A 16,171-nucleotide genomic window follows, 5' to 3' on the forward strand; every position below is an offset into this window, starting at 1 on the left:
ATCAAAAAACGACTATTTTTCAGAAAAAAAGAAAGGAATCTCTCCTGAGGAACCACGGCTAAAAGCTGTGGTGAAACACGTGTTGGCAGAATAGAAGTGTTTTCATGTAAACTTAGATGACTGGAATGTATGAAAATAATACATGAAAAATAAAACCATTCATGATTTAAATAACTAAGAGTCTAAAGTATCACATCTGGTGCAGGAGTCGCACAAATCACAAGTGACAACATATGAGGAAAAATATCACAAAGGTTATGTTTGTCAGCTTGCTTTATCATGTGATTTGCATACTTTTTAAGTCATCTCCATCAAAACCCAAACATGTCCACAAACTGCAGATGGGTAGATATGTGGTTAAGTACTTCAATTGCAAGACTGGACTCCAGTCCTGATTTCGCCACTTGCCTAAAGCGTCTTATCATGGGAAAATCATTTAGAACTTGCTGTTTCTAGGCTGACAAAATTTGAGGTACCTGGGAGTGAATTATTTTGTAGGGAACACAGTTCTAAAAAGGCCTCAATCATGGTATTGCTCAAATGTTTCCTTGCCTCCCATATGGTCCTGATATCTCCCTTTCCAGTGCAGGGAACCACACAAGTGAAAATTCTGGGTTCAGACTACTCTCCTCCTGGGCTTCACCAGTGGCTCTCCTGACATACCACACTTGGCATTTAACACGAGCAAATCGATCACCCAGACCCACCACACAACCTCATGGGCCGGGAGGATAGCTCAGAGGCAAAATGCTCTATATACATATATTATGCCACCACCACCAATCTCACCATAGCAGCTCACTTAGGCAACCCAAACACCCTTCCTCACCACAGCAGCTGACCCCATTGCCCCAAGTAGCTACCCCAGTAAAATCAGATTTGCCTAACCTCCAGGACCTCCAGGTGGCCCCTCCCACCCCCCATCCTCTGGTTTTTCAAGCACTTCTTGAGGTCTCAAATGTAGGCAGGTTTCAAATGTAGGCAGGTCTGCAGTAACTCACCGACCCGTACTTCCCAACATCACCTTGCATTGCTCTGAACGACCCACACCACCCACCTTGCCAACAGCAACTCCACCACCCAAGCCATATGCCTCTCAACCTTTCAGAGCCCCAAGGCAGGTGAAAGCAGATGATTTTGTTTTGGACGGGTGAGAGTCCATTGAATTATATGACAGGGACAGGTGAGAGGCTTGGTCACAAGCTTTACCCCTGCCACATTGGGGATTTTGAGGGTGCTGGGTGTCTGCTTTTGACTGGGATGGCAAAGGATTCTCACCCAGGGGTTGCATGCTATGTTAAGGCCTGTGGCTTCTATTTTTGCCCAACATAGTCTCAAGCTTTACCCTTGCCACATTGGGGATTTTGAGGTTGCTGGATGCCTTTTTAAAACAATTTGGATGGCAAAGGATTCTCACCCGGGGGGTAGGGGGGCATGCTATGTTAAGGCCTGTGGCTTCCATTTTCGCCCAACATAGTCTCAAGCTTTATCTGTGCCACATTGGGGATTTTGAGGGTGCTGGGTGCCTGGTTTTGACTGGGATGGTAAAGGATTCTTACCCAGGAGGTGCATGGTATGTCAAGGCCTGTGGCTTCCATTTTTGCCCAACATAGTCTCAAGCTTTACCCTTGCCACATTGGGGATTTTGAGGGTGCTGGAGGCCTGCTTTTGACTGGGATGGCAAAGGACTCTCACCCAGGGGGTGCATGCTATATGTAGGCCTGTGGCTTCCATTTTCGCCCAACATAGTCAAATAGGTGTGCTTAGCAAAGCATTTGAAAATCATTCAGCACAAGGGCAACTAAGCAAAAGCTGACTGACAATCAGTATTAGTCCGCAAATCATCCTACAAACTCTGATGCTCTTAAGAAATCAGTTAGCCATCCCCAAATCATCAAGAACAAACATGTTTCATGGCGATGCTCTTGGAGTAATCAGTAGGCCATCCCAGGATCATCCCCAAATCAACAGGGACATGTTTTTGCTCTTGAAGTAATCGGCAGGTCATCCCAGAATCATCCCCAAATCATCAGGGGCAAACAAGGTGATGCTCTTGAAGTAATCGGCAAGTCATCCCAGAATCATCCCCAAATCATCAGAGGCAAACAAGGTGATGCGCTTTTGAAGTAATCGGCAAGTCATCCTAAAATCATCAGGAACAAAGTTTTCTAAAATACGGATGATCTTGGCATCATCAGCAAGTCATCCTAAGCTCATCTCCAAATCATCACCCACCATTTGGAGACATTTGCTGATGACTTTAACAGCCTGATGACTTCTGATGATGTGGGAATGACTTCTAATGTAGTTCGTTGATCATCGGATGTCTCCAGGATGGTCTCTAAAGTCATCCTTTTTGACCTGGGTGGGCATCCGAAATGCAGCCCTTTGCCCAGCTGTGGAAGCTGCCAAGCCATCACCCCTGCGTGCTTGCTCCCCCAACATTCCTACACATCCCTTTAACCCTTCGCGCACGTTCCTCTCCAACCCCCACCTGTCCTCTTGGCAATATACTGGGTCACAGCTTGCGTGCCACGCAAAACAAATCGCCAATTACAAGCAAAAAAAAGGAACACATGAGCCGAATCTGCTCGTTAGCACGTATTCCCTCCGAACACGTTGAAGGAATTCACAGTGACATCCGTCCCTTCGCACTGCCAATTAAGACACGTTCTTATTTGGCACCCAACAGTGCTAAAATGGCGGTCAGCAATCCGAGGGCCTGTTCAAATGCTGCGTCTGCCGTTGCCTTCCCAAGATGACTGATTGTGTGTGTGTTTTGTTCTCTTGACAGTGTGAAGAGAGGAAACCTCCCATCCTTTCTTGCTGCCTGGTGATTACAAAGAGTTTCCACAAACGCCCCGAGTTATGCGACCTTCCAGCCCACACACCCATTTCCTTCACTAATCACAAGTCCTGTGGACCTCGTGCCCTCTGACCTCCAGACATTCCTCAAGACACGTTCAATGTATTGTAACTTTTCGCTTAAGACTTGGAATCTGGACAGCCTCTTTTCAAGCCAATAGCAGATCCTTTTGTATCTAAGCTTCAACTTGTTTTCTGCCATTTTTGTTTGTTCACTGCTCTTGTGTCAAACCAGTGTATATTTCTCTGAGATGCCAGAATACAGTGCACACAACAAAAAGTGTAAACTGGCCCGTGAGTAGCTTTACCACGAGTACCTTTTGAGGCTTTCGTGTTACTTTTTTTTAATGGTTACATTTAGTCTGAATATAATGTGTGGTAGTGCATGTTTGATTTCACAGTGGTAACATATGCATGTTTCGACTAGATGCAGCAGCTGCTGGTGAATTGTGTAATCAGTGGGGGTAAATTTCACCCATTAGTAAATGGCGCAGCAAATTCACGGGATACGCTGCATGTGGATTGGCTAGTTTCCGAGGCTTACAACAGCGTAATCCCGTGGACGCACTTACGCCTTCACGGTGGCCTTTTTTATTTTTATTTTCCTCCCATTCATTAGTATGGAGCAAGTTGGCCCAAAATGGCGCCCTGTTGCTCCGTAATAATGAAGCAGTACGCGCATTCTAGTGTTCCTAGAACTAACGCATACTGTAACAAAAACTTTTCAAACGGCAAAAGAAATGCCGCTTGAAAAGATTTCGTCAGCCATTAGTGTTCCGGAACTGCAAACCCGGGAAAAGTAGTCTCCCGAGCCTGCAGGACCCGGAATACTAATGGCAATAAGCCCATCGACGGCAGGCGACTACTGCCCGCAGTAATGCCCCCGTTGTAAATATGGGCCCCGAGGGCATTACCTTGGGCGGTATTGGCTCGCTATCTCAGGGCTTATTACCACACAAATATGCCAGCGAGGGGGTCCAACCCAATAAAGGGGCATTCAGGGTTTTCTCCTCAAGAACAAACAATGGGTTTAAATGGTGCATCATACGGCAAGTTTTCTGTGGAAAAAAATGGGTAAACAGCCAGACAGTTTTCAATCGATGTTGTAGGGTCTCCACACCAAAAATGCTATAGATGAAAGCCACCAACAATGCACAGGTGCATTTCCCATAGCATTTTCAAGAGGCCTTTGCCAACAATAAATTCCAGGAAAAACATTGTCGCACCGTTTGTGCCCATACATTTCCATGCTATCTGCACAAATACATACTCATGTTTGCTTTGCTCAAAATGCCAGTAATGATATATTAAGAAAACATGTCCACGCTGGCTCTCCCAATATATGACAGTGTCCCCATGAAAGAACATACGCCTAATGGTTTTGCCTTTCAAAATGCCATAAGCAAAACAAAAGGTGATGGCTGAAAGGTTCAGAATTGCTCTTAACCTCTGGCGGAGCTCCGGGCAACCCACCAACCCATAATTCTTTAGCCTGCCCAGTCATTACAGAGTGGAAATACCATATTCAAATCAGGGTTGTTCCCACCCCAAAAGGCATACCATTCTCCCCTTTTCTCTAACCTCCCTGGTGGTTATGACTGACCCCGTTTCAGTTCAGTTTGACGGAACCCCCCATGATTTTCAAAAGGCTATTTGGACAGAGGAGGAAACTCATATGGGGTAATGTCATAACCCAGTTGTCTTAAAGGTGGGAATTCCTTAATATCGCTTCATACACAATCTTAGATGACATTTCTAGGGTTGCTCTATCGTTCCTGAGTGGATGAATATACTCCACCAAGTCAATGTCTCCAGTGGAAATGGAACAGACATTAGGAACTTCCGAGAACAGGGCCAGCACATTCGTTCTATTCAGGGTTAGAGGAGTACCACCTCTAAATACTTGTTTCAATAAGAGCTTTGGCATTTTTGTTGTTTCCTCAAGAGTGTTTTCTCGGTTAATCTCCAAATGTCGCTCAGGATTTTAACTATGGGCGAGTATTCATAGAGGGCGCTAGAGGGCCATCCAAGATGGCGGCTTCCCAGTGAGCTCTGTGTAGCTCCTAATTAATCCTGACAAATCGTCGTTCCTGTGGTGTATATTCCACCTGCTACGGCCACCAATGCCTGCACGAGACACTATGGCACAACCTGTGCCCATGACTTCATCAAATGGCCACTAACGGACCCATCAAAGCTCCTGCCAACAAGCCCCCCCCCCTCCGCCCGCACAGACTCGTGGTCTTCGCTGATGGGGCGGTGAGCGCCTGGGGAGAGACGGGCTTGCCGTGCGGTGGGCCGGCGCTGGAAGGAGAGCAGCCAGCGTGTGCCAGACGAGACCTGCTGGGAGCTCCGCGCCGCAGCGTGAAGGGGGGCAAGTGAGCACTGGTGCTGAGGCGGCCCAGTGCAGGGAGAGAAGAGGCGGCGCCACTCCGCTCGGAAGAACCCCAGCCAACACAAGGTACAAGCGCTCCACGGCACGCGTGGCTCCACGGGCGCCCTCTCGCTCAGCGGGCTTTCCAGCCGTACCGGTCCTCCCGTGTGACATATGCAACAATGATACGCACGTGAGCACCCGCCATTACAGACGACTTGGCCCCGCTCACTAGGAGAGTCCTAGCCACGCATAGGGCCTCCCGACCATCAGGGGGGTGTGGAGAGTAGCTCGTTGGCCCTCTGGCAACAGAAGTCACATTCCTGAAGTGCCCCAAAGCAACGCACACCACTACCTGAACATAACGAACTACGCAGCCCCTCTTCAGCCTGCCAGGCTGCGTGGCTGTCAAGGAGCAACAAGACCACACCGCGCAACCCCCAATGACAAGCTGTTCCCCCAAACAGACGGCCGCGGCTGATCCCAACACCAAGCATCAACCCTAAACACCAGAACATAAGGTGATTGTGCCCGAACATCCTCTTTACTGGAGGGCACCACGTTGCACCCCTGCAGGATCTGATCCCCAGACAAGCACCATCCTGTCATCGCCTGCAGGGTCCGGCCCCGCGGGCATCCTGATCCGTCTGCGAGTCCTCAATACCTGCCTGCAATTGGGTGGTTTCCCTGCACCGCGGACGGCGCAGACCTCCTATTCGAGTGAAAGGCAGCGCACAAGGTTTCTGCAAGGTGTAACACTGCCACTACTAACTACAAGTACACAGCGCGGCAGAGGCGGAGTGCTCGTCCCAACAACTCCCAATTAATCCGCACGGCCATCCGTGCTCACTAGGCACTCCCCTACCTCCTCCCTACATGGAGACCTCGAGGATAAACAGCGGAATAGTTTCATAACCGCTTTAACACACACAGGCAGCACAGGAGGGGTTCCTGCCCAAGTTGCAACATGACAGAATCACGCACAGCTCAGCATCCAGGCAGCACAGCTCACCCATAGTAATGAGGAAAATCACCATTCGCTGGTGCTCACCTCCAGCTAATATTCTCAATTCTGTAGCAGACCACTGCTCGAGTGCAAAAGGTGCTCCCCTTGGAGCTGAACATCGGGAAAACCGACAAATCCCAAAGAAAACTGAACTTTGAAGCCAGTTCCTCCTCTAAAGCGGCTAATCCCAATAGCAGACCGCAATCACATACACAGGAGGCCTCCCAGATAGAGGAAGAAGCGTAAAACTTCGACATTAGAGAGATCCTGCTGGACCTGAAGGCTGGGATTGGGGGCCTGGGCAGCAAATTAGACACACTTTCCTCGAAAGTCGATCAACTCCAGCATCGGCTGGACAAGCATGCAGACAGGTTAGACGCAGTTGAACACCAAGTGTCGGATCTTGATGACGGTGCAGCGTCCCTGACCTCCAGAGTATCCTCGCTGGAAGCACTAATGAAAGCAGTGTGCGCCAAAAACGAAGACTTAGAGGGGTGCTCTCGTAGAAATAACATCAGAGTTGTCGGGGTCAGAGAGCAACAGCTTAGGATCAAAATGGAAGAACACGTGGAAAAGATCTGTATGGAACTGTTAGGAGCTGAGACCCTCTCCCAGCTGTTTGTCATCGAAAGAGCTCACAGGGTCCCCAACACAAGACCAATTCCAGGAGCTAATCCTCGCCCGATTACAGCAAAGCTGTTAAACTACAAAGACCGGGACGTGATACTCAGGGCGGCCAGGGAAAAAGGAGACCTCCAATACGAGGGAGATCATATTCAATTCTTTCCTGATTTCTCCCAAGCAGTGTAGGTGCAGAGAAGATTGTACGCTGCTGTTAAACGGCGCTTGCAAGACAATCAAATACAGTATTCAATGCTCTTCCCTGCGAAACTTCGCATCCAACACGAAGGAAAAACCCAATTCTTCAATACACCGGAGGAAATTAGTGATTACCTAGACTGTGCTGGCTGCAGACTCGCCTCGAACAACGGGCGACCGCAAAGGAGAGGCCAGATGAGGAGAGACCCGCCATAAATGGTGCCATAGACAATAATAGCCAAAAGCATCATGTTACTACTATCATTATGAAACAACCACCACAGCACATACATTCTATAACGGAAGGTAGACCATTTTCCTCTTGGAGGGCTACTAGCGACCCGGGCGCAGCAATGTTGACTGTTTTGTTCGGAAGGGAAAGTTTATCGAGGGCAAGTTGGGGGTTGCCCACGCAGGGGAGGGAAGACAATGGGCCTCATTACACGGTAGGCGGTAAGGGTTTACCGGTACCGGTATTTTACCGGTACCGGCTAAATCCTTACCACCTTACTACGAGGTCCCTTTGCGGGTTGGGGAATTTAACGCCTGCTTTTTGCAGGCGTTAAAAACCAACCCGCAAAGGGACCCAGGGAGCTAATTACGGTACCGCAATTTGCGGTGCCGTAATTAGCGCCTTCTCCATTCATTATGCCCTGTGGGACAAAAATGGGAATGGGGAAGGGCAATGGTGGAAGGGGGAATTACCGCCCCGCCAACTTTGGAATGGGGCGGTAATTCCTCTTTCCACCAAGGCGGTGCCGGTATTTTACCGGCATGAACCATGGCGCTAATTGCGCCATGGTTCTCCGCCTACCGTGTAATGAGGCCCAATTACACGAAGACGCCATCGACTGCTCATCCATGCACCATCACGTCCACACTATGGAGCTCCATCCCGTCGGAGTTAAACTCCAACAGATCCTTACACACGCCTAGGTTACAAACGAAACCTGCCGGCCACGTCACGTCCACCTCCCATCATCTACCCATCTCCCAGTAACACAGTTTAAAATTACCACCTGGAACATCTGGCAACCAACCAGCAAAAACCAGAAGAATCCTCCAATACCTCCGAAGACATAAAATCAATATGGCCATGCTACAAGAGACCCACCTCCTTCCAACATCAGAACAACACTGGGCCAAGTCCTGGGGGTGTCATAGGTACTTCTCATCCTACTCATCCTATGCAAGAGGGGTCGCAATCCTAATCGACAAGAGAGTTAATTTCAGCCTGATCGACTCGAAGAAAGACACAGAGGGAAACCAGAACTCTGTGGGTTCAGCTGGCCCCATATGGCAAACACTGAAGTGCTACATTCGGGGTGTATGCATGGCAAAAGAGAATGGTATATCAAAGCTGATCTGCCACGAGCTGGGCAGTAGTGAACGGGGCCTGAAGGGACTTGAACTCGAATGCATCACCTCCACCGACCCACAGACTCAAGCCAACCTAAAGGAAGAATTGATAAAGTTTAAAGAGACGACTGAGCGCAAACTGAAATTCCTAGGGCATAGACACCAGATCCGTCAATACGGAGAGGGTCAGAAACCAGGTGAACTGCTGGCCCACCTACTAAGAATTGACAAAAAACCCACCCGCATGGAACGCATCAAAGATACACATGGAACTGTAGTCTACACGGAGGAAGAAATAGTCAACGTGTTCCATGACTTCTACCAGGACTTGTATAGCTCCAAAAGTAGCATAAACCCTGAGTCACTGCAAGGCTTCTTCAACGACACTGAACTGTACTGGGTAGACAGTGATCTACGTGAACCTCTAAACGCGCCCATAACACAGGAAGACATTCTAGAGGCAATTAAGCAGCTCCCGAACACCAAAGCACCAGACCACAACGGGCTCTCAGGGGAATTCTACAAAGCCTACGCAGCCACCATTGCCTCCCTCTTGCTTCAAGTTTATGAAGAATCTATAGATCAAGGGAGCCTCCCACCCACACTGCGCGAAGCCAATGTGATAGTGCTACACAAAGACGGCAAACATTTAGAGGACTGCGTATCATACAGACCGATTTCTTTAATCAACCTGGACAACAAGATTTTGCCCAAAATCCTAGTGTCCTGCTTGCTCCCCCTCATGCCGGCACTGGTACTCGGTGATCAAGCCAGATTCATCCCAGGACGCAGCACGACCTACGGCATCAGAAGGCTATTCGGCATCATAGAAGCCCTTGATCCAACACAACAGGCAATAGCCGTATTACTCGACGCCGAGAAAGCATTTGATTCAGTGGAATGGCCCTACCTTTTCGCAACGTTAAGACAAATGGGGCTGGGGAACTTCTTTATTAAAATGGTATCGCTACTATACAGTGACCCACGGTCTTACATTTCCTTAGGAAACACTAGATCCTCGAACATCAAACTAGAACGCGGGACTAGACAGGGCTGCCCCCTGTCAGCTCTCATCTTCGCCTTAGTGATGGAACCCCTAGCCTCGCGACTAGGATCCTACCAACTGCACGGAGGTCTTACGTTAGGACCCCGATAGAATAGTGGTCTGCCTCTATGCTGACGATGTCATGCTATTTGTCAATGATCCCCAAACTAATCTCAACCCAGTGATGAGGGAGGTGATTAAGTTCAGTCATATATATGGCCTCAAAACTAATCATTCGAAATCATTAATATTCCCTCTGACCCCAAACACCATTAAGTTCGTAGATGATCACGGCTTTAAAAGGGAAAACACAAAGGTCCGTTAGCTGGGTATCTTTATGTCCCTCAGCCACAATGATATATATAAAGACAACTACGAGATAATGTTGAGCTCCCTGCGGGAGCGGGTTCATAGATGGAAGTAACTCCCCCTAACGCTGTGGAGTAGAACCTCACTGACGAAAATGGTTATCCTCCCCAAGCTCCTCTACTTATTCACAAATATACCATTGCTTCTGCTAAAATCCTTTCTCCAAAAAGTCAAAAGTCTCATCCTGGAATTACTGTGGGCGGGGAAACCAGCACGGGTAGCATACACAACACTAACACTCCCAACCACAAGTGGCGGCCTTGCGCTCCTAGATATAGAAAAATACTATTGGGCAGCCCAAGCACAATTCCTAGTCATTGGTACACAATACACTTCGTCCGCCCACATGTGCAGGTAGAACGAGCCCTGGCATCCCCCAACTTGCTAAGAGCTGTCATCATCAGCCACATCCCGGTACCACACAATACGCTGAACACAGTATTATCCACTTATGCAATCTGAAAAAAGATTGCACAGAAATACAAGGTAAACATAAGATTCTCTCCCCTACTACCAATTAAATTTATTCCTGGCATCCCCCTCACATCTGAAAAAGTATTCCTGGCGTGGCTAAACAAAGCTAACATTCACTCCTTTGGAGACCTCTTCCCGGAGGGCACTTTCATAACGCCACAGATGGCTAAAGACAGGGGAGGCACCACCTCCCTTGATATATTCCTCTACTTTCGGCTACGCCACACCCTACAAGTCCTGTTCCCATTGTTCCCCAACCAGCCACTGACATGGGACCTACTACACAACGTAATTCAGGCCAAAGGCGAGGGGAAACTAGTGTCATTGTTATACAAGTCCCTGCTAACAGACACAGTGAAGTTGGATCCCCGGGTGAAGTTAAAGTGGGAAACAGCCATCCAGGCTGCAATACCTGTAGAGGATTGGGCCTACATCCTCCGCCAGACCCAGAAAGTTGCGATAAATACCCGCTTTAAACAAATCCACTTCAACTTCGTGCACCAAACCTATTACACCCCAGCCAGAAAACACAGACACCACCCATAGCTGTTGGCACAATGCGAAAGATGCAATGCCTCAAATGCAGACTTTTTCCACCTCGCCTGGAATTGCCCCCGAAATACATCGATTCTGGACCAATGTTTTACAGACAACAGCCGACATATTGCGAGAGGAGGTGGCTCCGCTCCCGCTGGGAGCCCTCCTCGGATTGACCAGGTATCTACAGCCCGCATCACGTAAACTAACGGCCCTTCTCATGGTGCTGGCACGCAGGAGGATTGCTAGAGCTTGGGGCTGAGGTCCAGTCCCCACACTCGAAGCCTGGAAAAAAGACATCATGTACTGTCAAGACATGGACACTGAATTCATAAGGACACTACCACTGCATGCACGCCCCCAACATCTGTGGGCCATACATAGCATATCTGCTATACAGTGCTGAAACCTCAGATTCGGAAACTCAAGATGCATAAACACAGAGGGAGGAATAGCGAGGCCCGGTAAAACCACAAGGGGCAGACCGAACTGGCGTGGACAAGTAAAAAATACCATAACCATTGGGCAGGGCGTCAGGGGTGGGGGGAACTCGAGCAGGGATGTATGTAAGTTATAACTGTTATGACTGCACCTGTTTGGTGCGTATGTATACGTTCGTATGTGCAAACTTCAAAAATAAAGTATTTAAAAATAATAAAAATTTAAAAAAGTATGGGCGAGTATCCAATAATCCATTTGATATTTAGCACTGTCTTTAGGCCATGTACATTGCAGGATACTTTATATGGACCTGTGCACCTGAGACTTAAAAGGTAGAGTGTGAGCTAACTCCTGGAAACGGATGTTCTGCCAATTGGCATCTACCTTAGTAGAAGAGTCACTCGACCAAGAGTATAAAGTTTTCATAATTTAACCGGAGGATAAATGATGCTCCATCAAATTTTTCATGCTGGCTGTTGATCCTGTACCTTTTAGAATACTATAAAGAGAACATTGGTCAGGAAAGGATAAAGGCAATGAGGCGGCCGACTTCTGAAAGCGGCCGTCCAACCCAATTAGCTTGACTTTAGTAGGAGATTCTGTTCGGCCTGCTTGCATAGGATTCGAAGTTTGCACCCTATAGAGTTACCATGAGGATGGGGGAAAATCAATTATTGCCGGTGAGGAGCCACCAGCCTGGATTGCATTAGATGTTCTATTAGAAGGATCCAGCAAAACAAGCCTCTTTTTCTTTAATTTTGGTTTCTTTGACCCCAAAAGTGGGGCCACAGGCAGGTCAACCTGCAATGGAGACAGGTTAGTATGATATTTCTTAAAAGTTTCCTCAAATTTGTCCTATTGCCTTTTTTTGCTTTAACGTTCTTCTGTTGGGGTTGTAGGCTTTCGTTCTGGTTCTGAGAAGTGTGTGTGCCTGATGGTAGTATAATAACTCAGGCCTCTGTCTGTTGTCCTAAACCATGGTTGACAGCAACCTCCACTGCAGTTATTGGTTCTGTCATTGATCTATTCGGAATTGTGTCCACTTCAGTTTCATCATCAATTGTAGGCAAGCCCTCACACTACTCGGTTTTTGTCATTTTAGCCTGGGATATAGAACGGAGATCTCTCCCCCAATTCAAATTATCCATTCTCTTTTACAGTGCATTTAGGAGAACAGTATGTACTTTGACTTATATATTAATATTTTCGTATAATGTGACAAAAGAAGAAAGTACAAAATGTAAAGTTGTGCACGCTATGTGGCTTATTTCACCCTCAGTCTTTTGATTTAACATGGATCAAAAGTTGTTTCTATGTGAATTCAGTGGAGAAGGCGAGAAAGTAGAATTCCGAATTGCCACTGTAGAGGAGCAGACGACGTACACATTTGCCCAAAATCCTACTCCCTACATCCCCTGTATTGGAAACATGAGACTGTGCCCTGTCTAATACCAGCTATTACACCAATACCGCAGCAAGTAGTTAAAAGATGGTATCCATTAAAAACACCTTATCGAATGTACCCTCAAGTTGATGAGAGCCTGCAGGAGGAACTCCCTGAAGGACTATGAGAAAGAGCTAAGAAAATGGGCTGATGATATCAGAAAGTGTGCACAACGTCCTGAAATACTGAATGAAGAGAATGTATGGATCCTAGAGGGGAAATGCCAAAGTAAAGAATCAAGTGAACTTTAAAAGTGTAAAAGAAGAAGTTTACACATTTGATGGTGTTTATGGCACAAGAGACAGTTGCAGTTGTTCAGTTATGGTTACAGTTAACAGTTGGTGTTCAGATTAAGGTGGAGTTTGCTGTCAAAGAAAGAGGAATAGGCTCGGGATGGAGGCTTACGTATAGGCGAGGGCAGATCCTGATAGACCAGCAGGAGCAGCACAGGACTACTCAGAATCTGAGGATTATGGGGATTTGTAGTTCATGGAACCTTTCTTTTGAAACACGACTGCTCCCTTTTGTTTGGATCTCCAGAGGAGCTTCAGGGGCAACAAAAGCGTGTTTTCGAGTTTTAAAAGTTTAAAGAAATTTGAAATGCTGTGAGAGCAGTAATAAAGAAGGAAAAGCATAATGCTCATCTCTGTCTCTTTAATAGAATCAAGACTACCCTGCGCTGTAAGCATGGTCAATTTCCATTGTTGTCATATTCAGTGTCCAGTCCCTTATGTATAACAAAATATATCTATGTATAAGGGCAATAGTACTTTATGCAAATATATAGAAATCTCCTTGCCAGACTCCTCAGGGGCTCCACCACAAAGCAAATAGTAATGGAGAGCGAGGAGCCAACTGCTGTGCCTTGCCCTCAATCTCCAATGGCCTGACACCAAACCATTCATGCAGAGCCTGACTAGCAGTGAGAAGCTTCATAGATGCTACAAAGGTATGTACAACCCGGATGGCTCCACAGAACCTCAAAAACAAAGAGTCAAATTAATTCTCTGCCTCCAATGCCATTGCAACTGCCTTCAGGTCCAGGTTCAGGTAGTGAGGTATTGTGAACAGCCCACCTATGGGGTCGATTCATGGAATTAATGTGCGCCGAAAATTCCCGCGCAGAGGTGCCAAAACGTGCGAATCGCAGGAAAAGTGCGAAAATCGCAGGAAAACCAGCGCACAGCGATTCATGGAAGTCCGTGCGCAAGAAAAACATTGGATGAGTGCTAAAAATGTGCGCCGCGCATGCCGGCGCACAGGTCATCCAACAGCATGCGCCATGGCCACTGCGAAATCGCACATAGCGCGGCGAACATCACAAAAGTAGACGGAACACGGGGCGTAAGACTCGGAATGGGGAACAACGTGTGAAAATATGGGCGTCACGGGGGAAGTACAGGAGGCAAGTGCGCGGAACGCCCACACGCTCGCCTACAACCCGTATTCATGGAATCGAATAGGGCAAACCAGCGCACGGTCAAAGACGCGCACAGGGCCAAACAAGTACGCCACAAGAAAGCAGGCTGTAGCGCCCCTGCGACTGAAAAAAATGTGCGCCAAAATGTGCGCTAACAAAAAGCACCCATATACAGTCATGATGAATGGCCCATACAGTGGCCCTCTAGGACAAATGAGGTGCAAAGGGGCCCCGACAAACACGGACACCCGCTGTGTGAAAAATAGCGTGTGCGCGGGAAGTTCCACACGCGATTCGCCTGGGTACGTGTACTTCGGGGTGCGCGGGAAGTTCCACACGCGATTGGCCTGGGTAGGTGGGGGTGCGTGGGAAGTTCCACATGCGATTGGCCTGGGTACGGTGTGCGCGGGAAGTTCCACACGCGATTGGCGTGGCTAGGTGGGGGTGCGCAGGAAGTTCCACACGCGATTGGCCTGGGTACGTGTATTCCAATGTGCGCGGAAGATTCACACGCGATTTCTGCAGGGTACATGTATTTCGGTGGTGCCGGGGAATGCTACACGTGATTTGGCCATGTGTGTCCCCCCAGGTGTTCCCTCTACACCCTCCACGGCCCCTGCAGGCAGCCCACACCACAGGGTACTACCCTGCACCCCTGCTCATGTCCCACAGGCAACCCATCCACCATGGCCATGCCCACCAGCCAACCCACATGTCACCTTGCACTACTGATCACCAACACATGTCTCCCACCAGCCCCACCCCCCAGCCACCAGGGGCAGCCTCCACCAGGCCCCCACTCATGTCCCCTATTACCCCCACCCCCCAGCAGTGCAGGGGCAGCCTCCACCAGGCCCCCACGCATGTCTCCCACCACCCCCATCCCACAGCCACCAGGGGCAGCCTCCACCAGGCCCCCACTCATGTCTCCCACCACCCCCACCCCCCAGCAGTGCAGGGGCAGCCTCCACCAGCCCCCACTCATGTCTCCCACCACCCCCACCCCCCAGCCACCAGGGGCAGCCTCCACCAGGCCCCCACTCATGTCTCCCACCACCCCCACCCCCAGCAGTGCAGGGGCAGCCTCCACCAGGCCCCCACTCATGTCCCCTATTACCCCCACCCCCCAGCAGTGCAGGGGCAGCCTCCACCAGGCCCCCACTCATGTCTCCCACCACCCCATCCCACAGCCACCAGGGGCAGCCTCCACCAGGCCCCCACTCATGTCTCCCACCACCCCCACCCCCCAGCAGTGCAGGGGCAGCCTCCACCAGCCCCCACTCATGTCTCCCACCACCCCCACCCCCCAGCCACCAGGGGCAGCCTCCACCAGGCCCCCACTCATGTCTCCCACCACCCCCACCCCCAGCAGTGCAGGGGCAGCCTCCACCAGGCCCCCACTCATGTCTACCACCACCCCCACCCCCCAGCCACCAGGGGCAGCCTCCACCAGGCCCCCACACATGTCTCCCACCACCCCCACCCCCCAGCAGTGCAGGGGCAGCCTCCACCAGGCCCTCACTCATGTCCCCCATTACCCCCACCCCCCGCAGTGCAGGGGCAGCCTCCACCAGGCCCCCACTCATGTCCCCTATTGCCCCCACCCCCCAACAGTGCAGGGGCAGCCTCCATCAGGCCCCCACTCATGTCTACCACCACCCCCACCCCCCAGCCACCAGGGGCAGCCTCCACCAGGCCCCCACTCATGTCCCCTATTACCCCCACCCCCCCAGCAGTGCAGGAGCAGCCTCCACCAGGCCCCCACTCATGTCTCCCACCACCCCACCCCCCAGCCATGAGAGGCAGCCTCCACCAGGCCCCCACTCATGTCTCCCACCACCCCCACCCCCCAGCAGTGCAGGGGCAGCCTCCACCAGGCCCCCACTCATGTCTCCCACCACCCCATCCCACAGCCACCAGGGGCAGCCTCCACCAGGCCCCCACTCATGTCTCCCACCACCCCCACCCCCCAGCCACCAGGGGCACCCTCCACCAGGCCCCCACTCATGTCCAACTCA

At 49.9% G+C, this 16,171-nt stretch overlaps 1 protein-coding gene across 2 annotated transcripts in view; it reads right to left on the minus strand.

Moving 5' to 3' along the window:
• The window catches only part of PTPRR (protein tyrosine phosphatase receptor type R), a 1,074,582-nt gene that overhangs the window by 242,897 nt on the left and 815,514 nt on the right, over positions 1–16,171 (minus strand). The gene's annotated exons all lie outside the window — the stretch shown is intronic.

This window comes from Ambystoma mexicanum, chromosome 12 (genome assembly GCF_040938575.1).
Source record: "Ambystoma mexicanum isolate Mex_15411 chromosome 12, UKY_AmexF1_1, whole genome shotgun sequence".
Lineage (NCBI taxonomy): Eukaryota > Metazoa > Chordata > Amphibia > Caudata > Ambystomatidae > Ambystoma > Ambystoma mexicanum.